Consider the following 7,813-nt stretch of genomic DNA (forward strand, 5'->3'; position numbering starts at 1 on the left):
CAGAACTAGATGCTCCCTGGCATGCCCCACACCACCCATATGGTAGTGTCAGCAGCTAAAAATTCATACCATTTGAGTGAACAGAGAAAAAGTCAGCCAACATGAAATCCGCTAGGCTAGGTCTCTAGGGATGGGTTGCCTTGCTAAGTTTCTTTTTTAATAATGCATGTCTATGAGTAGACTCTATCAAATCCAATCTCTCTTCCTCTTAGTCACTATTTTCATTCCACGGGGGGTTCCAAAGAGTGCCAAGGGCTGTTGGTAAGAACCAGGTTTATTATTTTCTTTATCGATAGTCACCAACATTTGGCCACATCTGAACTTTTGACATGCTATAGCCACTTTATCTTAAGATGTAAAAGTACCTTTTATTATTTTCCTTTTTAGTGAAACAATGTACAAATATTGTAGGAAAATTAGAAATATAGAAAATGAAAGACAAGTTGCTGTTAACACTTTGGCATAGATCTTTAAAACTACGGTTTCCCAACATTGTCAATACCTCAACATTTTGGGTTGGATGACGCATTGTGGGGTATTTTGTAGCGTTTCTGGTCTTTTCCCACTAGATGCTGTTAACAACACCCTCCTCAATCCCTAATCCTGTTGCTACAATAAAAAATGCCTCTAGATATTGCCAAATGTCTCCTGGGGAGCAAATAGCTCTTGAAACCACTGCCTTATGCCATTCTGAATTCAGGTGGGACTTGTTGACTAAATTCTACCACTCATTTCTTTTCCCCTCTAGGAGTCTAACTGGCACTTATGAGGAATTGAGGCCAATGGAATAAAAATTATCAGTTTTTTTTTTTTTTTTTGAGACAAAGTCTCACTCTGTCGCCCAGGCTGAAATGCAGTGGTGAGATCTTGGCTCACTACAACCTCTGCCTCCCGGATTCAAGCCATTTTCCTGCCTCAGCCTCTCGAGTAGCTGGGATTACAGGCAAGTGCCACAAAACACCCAGCTAATTTTTTGTATTTTTAGTAGAGACGGGGGTTTCACCCTGTTGGCCAGGCTGGTCTCGAACTCCTGACCTCAAGTGATCCACCTGCCTTGGCCTCCCAAAGTGCTGGGATTACAGGTGTGAGCCACTGCACCTGGCCAATAAGCTTTGCTAATTGCTCAAATTGAGGCAACTGGGTCTCAGGGAGGGCATGAGTGTTTTCACTTACCCAAGACAATCTGAGACCCTAGAACCAGAACGAAGAGGCGTGGTTGGGCAGGAAAAGGACCTATGACCTTCGGGGAGTGGATTGGAGAGCCCAGGAAGGGAGGAGTTCCTGTTTTAGGTTTTCAGGCACAATGACTCCCATCTACTTGTGTGCTAATGTCACCAATAGGTCATTCTCTCTAAATTGGAGGGTCTGCTCCCCGGTGGGCACTTCCTCCTTAGTACTTGAGAAAGCCAAAGAGTTGGAGGAAGCTCCTGTTTTGTGAGTTGAGGCAGGAATGTGGGAAGCAAAGGACTCCCCTCGCAGAGTTCTTTTCTGTGACTGTCTAAACATGTATAGGCATTTGAAACAAAAACAGCATCGTACTATACACAGTGTTTTGCAGTCATTTCAGGATCGTGCTATGCATACTGTTTCATAACGCCTTTTCAGTTACCATATCAACACTTTTCATATTGAATTATTTAGGACACAATTTTAAATGACTACATATTGCTTTTCGGTACATAATGTATTTAGCCAATTCATGTTTCACTCTTAAGAACGCACTCGAACTTCTAAGTGGTTAAGATTGCACAGGCAGCCCTCATTATTGCCTAAAGGCAAATTATTAAAAGTGGAATCATTGGTTCAAATGGTGTGTATTGAAATGCCCTCCTGGAAAGGGGCCCCAAATTATATGTATCTTGAGGAACTAAGATAACTGTGGCATAAACCACAAAACAACGACTTAACAGATGCACCATATATTTTTCTGGCTTCTCTGAAGCCCTGATGACTGCTGCGGTCTGGGGCCCCCAGTTTCAAAGGCTCCAGCACTAATGTTGAGTTGTGCTGTCCCCAGCAGCTGACAACCTTGAGGCTGTCAGGAGGACTCTCCCCTGCCATCGCTGGATGCACTGAACTCCTGGCCCACCCTGTGGGCACTGCTGCCAGTGTAGTGCGGAATCTCTGCCGTCTTCCGGAGTTGGCTTCGCTAATAAGGTTAGATGCAGGCTCATTGGCTGTGGGCTCAGCTGGGGAAGACTATGGTGCAGAAAAACATCTTCCTGCTTTGTGAAGCTGATTCCCAAGGCTCCCGGTCTCAAGTCGTGGGGATTAGTCATCGCTTGAGTGCTTTTGCCATCTTTACCAAGTGTTGACATTTTTATTTTTTGTTACATCCAGCCTCAGGACCCCAGGAGGAGGAGCTACTCGGATTTATCCACACAATCGCTTCTGCCCAAGAAAAGCAGAAAAATAGTGGCCTTTAACCAGGGTGGATTTTGAACACTGGTACCAGTTAAATACTCTCTAGAAATCAAAAGCTCAGTTGTTCCAGGAGACTTTGTATCTTTTTTCCTTCACCTCTCTCTTTCTCAACTTAAACATGACCCCAAAAAGCACTGTGTAAGTCATGAAGCAGAAGACAGTCAGATTGCCAAGGTTAATATTTGTGTTTGGAAGCATGGCCCCTGTCAAATGGGCAGTAGCCCTCCAGCTGCCTCCAAGGTTTCTCTTAGCTAGTATGTCGGCCAAATAGTCCTGTTCTTCATTCTTTTTTTTTTTTTTTTTTTTTAACCTACTGAGAGGAGGCGAAGTGTCATCACCAAAGAGACCAACTGTGCCTGAGGAGGCTGGGACAGCAGTGGGGTCAGTCCACTGGGTCCTGCTCACCATCCCCAGCTGCCCCCCTCCAACCTCAAGCTGAGTTAGGAAAACCCAGCAGGTTTGGGGAATCAGTGGAACTGATGGGGCTGGCTCAGCAAACAAGCATCCAGTGTTCCACTCACTCTGATTCCAGTGCCAGCGGCCATTCTCCAGAGACACTGACGGCTCTGTTCTATAGGGTACCAGCCTTGCATCACTCAGCTGGGAAAAGGTGTGTGCTAGACCTCCCTCCCTCCCCCAGTGTAGACATGCCAGGGAGCAGGGCTGGAGCCTTGATATTGGATACACCCAAAGGTGTTCAACTCAAGGATACAACTCGATTTTCCCCTAGTCACCCATGGAGGTCAAGGATGCTTAGATTGGCTCCAGGAGGGATGGAGGCACTACAGTATTTGCCCTTCTCCATTGCCTTGTGAGCTGGTTCCAGGGGCCTGGTGCTTGGATGGGATGTGGTCCTGCCAGCTATTTGTGAACTCCAGCACCCAAAGGCCTTACAGGTCAGAAAATGCAACTGACTTGGAGAAAAAAGTCAGCCAACAAAATTCCCCACCTTCTGATGACTGCTACTTAAAAAAATCAATATGCATACAAATCAGGACTAAACAGAAGTAAAAATAATTGGGTCAGGGTAGATGGACTGAGAATGATGATTTTTAACTCTGTTTTCTTCATTACCTACAATGTGGTTACATTGTCCTTCCAATTTTTTTTTAAGGAACATAAACACCAGTTTTAAGAGGTAGAATCAGGCGGGTTGATGTTTCTAGGCATCCAGCCTAGTGAATGTGTGTAAATGTGCCTGGGGAGGTGGGGGAGGGAGCAGTTTCACTGGACACGCCCGCCTGTATGAGGCTGGATTTCCTTACAGGGATCTGAGCTCAGCAGAGTCCGGGGAGACTGAGGGCCTTCGATGTGCTTCAAGCCAGAGAAACCTTGGAGACTGGGGCCAATTTCTGGGCCTGCCGTGGTCATGAATCATGTCAGCTGCTGAGTGTGCTCAGTGGAGAGTGAACACACGGCCCACACAGATGGAGAGGCGCTAGCACTGTGGGCAAGGGGAAAGGCAAGTTGGAAATACAAGGCTCTTGGGGGACACGAGGAAGGCAAAGGATGCTGGAGAACTTGGCCTCAGGGAACTTCCACCTCACCTTCATATTGACCCCATGGGCTAATCTCACATTTTCTTTCCAGGAGACTCAAGTGAGGCTAGGAGATCTTTGAGAGAATAAAGAGAGCATTCCAGAAAACCTCTCCTGGGTACGGATATCTTTACAGGCAGATCTCTCTGTTAAATCCTGAGAATCTCTGGTTTTAGCTCTCTCTTTCCCATGACGATGAAGATTCTCTCTCCCACCTCTTCCCTACCAACTTTCCATCCCATTATGTAGACACCCTGCCTCCCCTTTGCCTCCATTTACTTAAATTAATTGCATGCTTTTACCAGGATCTGAAAAGTCTAATTCTAAGTGTTGTGTTGAAGGAAAACTTGCTTGACAAATGGGAACTGCAGGTGAAAGAAAGGGGTTGATGCTGTAAGGAGGTGGATGCGCAATTCCCTGAGTCCCGAGGGGGAGCTCCACATCACAGGACATGAGTGGGCCATCTTTAAATCTGAAGCACGTTCCTACTGAGGAAAGCAGGAACCACAGTGTGGGGCCCCATCCAGCCGCCTCCAAGCGGTGGAACTGCAGCTCGCAGGGAGAAACGCATAGAAAGGAAGTGGGTGGGTTTTATTCCTTGTGCCTCTGTCTGGATATGGTGTGGGGAGTGTCCCTGGCTTTTGGATTTGAAAACTTTCACATGGGTGAGAACTGAACTCAGTATTGTCTCCAGAGCCAAAAACCAAGTACCTGGAGAATGAGGCCCAGTAGGGCCATTTTCCAAGAGCCAAGCTGTGCCTCCCTCAGGGGCTGCTGAACGTCTGTTCTTCCTGAGTACTGGGTGAACCTGGCTGAGGTTTCTGGCCTCCAGACTTATCTGGCCTCCTGCTGGACCTTATTTAACACCTTCTGTGGGTGGAGAGAATTGTAGGAGGAATTTCTCATTTTTCCCACTCACCCAGGAATGCCACCGAGCGGGGCTCTGCCTGAGGTCAGACAGGCCGCAGAAGGGACATTTTCTCCCACTCGCCAGGACGCATCTCGGAGCCTTCTGCATCGGAATCATGTTGTGGTATTTCCTCAGGAGAAGGCTCCGTTCCCAGAGGCTCAGTCAGCAAAGTACATGAGAGCAAGTGTTTTTGCTCTTTTTGGGACATGTCTTCCTGTATCTCTGCCAGTCACGATCTCTTGTTTCTCCTTGTCCTGGCCCACAGTGGGTTTTTGGAAGCGGTGAGGAGTGACCGGAGCAGGATAAGGACCCATCCTCTACACACCCCCATCTGGAGGCACCCTGTTGGGCCTGTGTGACCCCTCCTTGACCCAGTCCAGAAGGGAGGGTGTGATTTCATTGAATGAGGCATCCCAAGGCCCTTTGCAACCTTTTGTGTCTCTTATAAAATAAATCTCCAAATGTGCTAGCAGAGAAAACTTGAGCCCGACGTCATCTGAGGGCTGGGAGTTCCACTCATTTGTCAGGCTGGGATTGTCTCTGATTAGCTGGTGAGGTGAACGTGCCCTGTCATCCCTGGCCCGGCTGGGCAACCTGGCAGGTCATGCCTGTGCGTCGTGCAATTTTGGCTGTCAAGTAGCTCCAGGCACCTAAGACTGAAGACCAGGGTGGCCTCCTGTGCCCTGAGGCTGTCACCACCAGATTTCAGAGCCTCTGACTACAAAGCAATGCTCTCTTGTAGCTCATCTTAAAACACATGGCAGACAGAACTGATTCGTTCTCCTCCATGAAAGTAACATCCTGGAAATAGCTAAAAGTCAAAACAAACACAAAAACAAACAACCCACCCAGGCCTGCAATATGTGCCCCGCTGGAAAAACAAACTCTGTCTGGCTTTTTGGGCGGAGAAGCCTTGGGAAGGCCAGCCCACATGTGTGGCTCCAGAAAACTGGCTGAGTAGCGTAATCGACTGCTAAAGTGGCCACAGAGTCTTCCTAGGCTTGCACGTGACTTTGCAGCTGCTCGTATCAAGGGGTGGAGTCTAGTTCCTCGCCTGCTATACCTGGGCTGGCCTGGGATTTGCTTTGACTAATCAAATGTGGCAGAAATGAACATGTGCCAGTTCTGAACTTAGGCTTCAAGGGGTGTTGGGCACTTTCTCTCACTCTGTTGTGACCACGAAGTGAACCACCAGCCCAGACTAGCCTGCGGGAGGAGGAGAACATGTGCTAGTCATCCTGCAGCACTGATACCCATCCAACTACCAGATGTGTGACTGTGGCCATCCTAGAACAGCCAGCCGCCAGCTGTTCCTCTGTTTCATCACAGATGCATGAGAGAGCCTGGCCAGGCCAGCTCAGATGAGAAGAACCAACCAACTCATCTGTAGAATTTTGAAAAATGATAAAAGTTTGTTGTTTCAAGTTGCTAAGGTTTGGGATGGTTTAATTCCATAGGGTTACTCTGAGGGTCATATAAGATAAGGCCACGTTACAAGTCCACAAGAAATGTTAGTTGAATCCTATTACAGAGTTACAGAATTGGAAGAGACCACTGAGAACATAAAAATATGCCCCACTTTTTCAAGCTCACGTTTTCTCATTTAGTCCCCAAAACTTCCTTGAAATATTGTGACTATGTTACCCTCATATTACAGAAAAGAGGACTGAATCCTAAGAAGTTAACTTGCCAAGGGTCATGCCTACTAAGTGGTGAAACTAGATGTGAATTCAGCTCTGTGTGATTCTAAAGGCCATGTTCTTAACTATTAGGATAAAAACATTGGTTCATATATTTAAAAACCATATTTGTGGCATATTCGACCAAATCGGTAAAAGAAATGGAAAAGGAAAGACAAAAGTATCTTTTTTCTAGAGGACTAGAAAAAGTTAGCATGCTTATTCTCTGGTACCACGATAACATTTGATGACATGATTATTCAAGTCCTACCTCTAGCAGAACTCTCTATGCTCAGTCTGGGGTGACCTGCTTGAGAAATGAATTTTGATCTCAATGTGGTTGATAGCTATGCTGACTTTAGAACTGAGAGCTCCTGTCTACTCATTCCCCAAGCTGTAGGTTTGCATATTTGCTAGAACTCACTGAAGAAGACTCAGCACATAATATTACTGAAAGAGGAAAGTATTTGTAGTCACAATACTTGAATTTAAGCCCCAACTACTTCTTGGGCAACTTAGTCTCTCTGTGCTACATTTTTCTTACTTCCAAAATGAGAATTTAATTAATGAGATAATGAAAGCAAAGATGCCATGATAATATAATGTATTATTATCATTGTAAGAGTAAATTCATTACTGAAGTTGATTTCAATGGTAAATTTGTAATGTTTCAGATTAAGCAAAAAGACATGTATTTGACCTTCTGCAAAAGCAAAAGACTTTGCAATAATTTATTGTATATTTCAAAATCACTAAGAGAGTGGAACTGGAAGGCTTATAAACCTAAAACATGATAAATATTTAAGGTGATGGTTAACCTAATTACCCTGATTTTATAATTATACACTGTATGCTTGTGTCAAAATATCAACTACTCCTCACAGATATGCACATCTATTATATATCCACAAAAATAAAAAGATAACCAAAAGGTAAATCTAAGCAAAAAAAAAAAAAAAAAAGGCAAAAGCACTTGAATATTGTATACTGGTATGATGGAGTTTTTGTTAGGTAATTGGGAGTATCAGTTAGAACGCTGCCTATTTCAGAAAATCCAGTCAGTAGTGGTTGAAATAAGTAGGCAGTGATTGTCTTACTTGATAAAACGTCTGGAGGTCGGAGGTTGCTGGCATTGGTTCGGTGTTGCAGTGGTGCCTACAGGCCCACTCTGTCATCCTTAACATATTGACTGTCTTCCTCATGCTAGGGTGGCTAACTGTCTCATGGTTCCAAGAGAGCAGCTGAAGCTTATATCAGGGAAG

General features: G+C 45.4%; 1 long non-coding RNA gene across 1 annotated transcript; it reads left to right on the forward strand.

The window, feature by feature from the left end:
- The first annotated feature begins 501 nt into the window (after positions 1–501).
- Positions 502–5,757, forward strand: LOC119619291 (uncharacterized). The gene is made up of 2 exons (XR_005235671.2): positions 502–2,157; positions 2,341–5,757. It is a non-coding gene; the product is annotated as an uncharacterized lncRNA (long non-coding RNA).
- Positions 5,758–7,813: the final 2,056 nt, after the last annotated feature.

The sequence above is a fragment of the Chlorocebus sabaeus genome, chromosome 2 (genome assembly GCF_047675955.1).
Source record: "Chlorocebus sabaeus isolate Y175 chromosome 2, mChlSab1.0.hap1, whole genome shotgun sequence".
In the NCBI taxonomy this organism is placed as follows: Eukaryota; Metazoa; Chordata; class Mammalia; order Primates; family Cercopithecidae; genus Chlorocebus; species Chlorocebus sabaeus.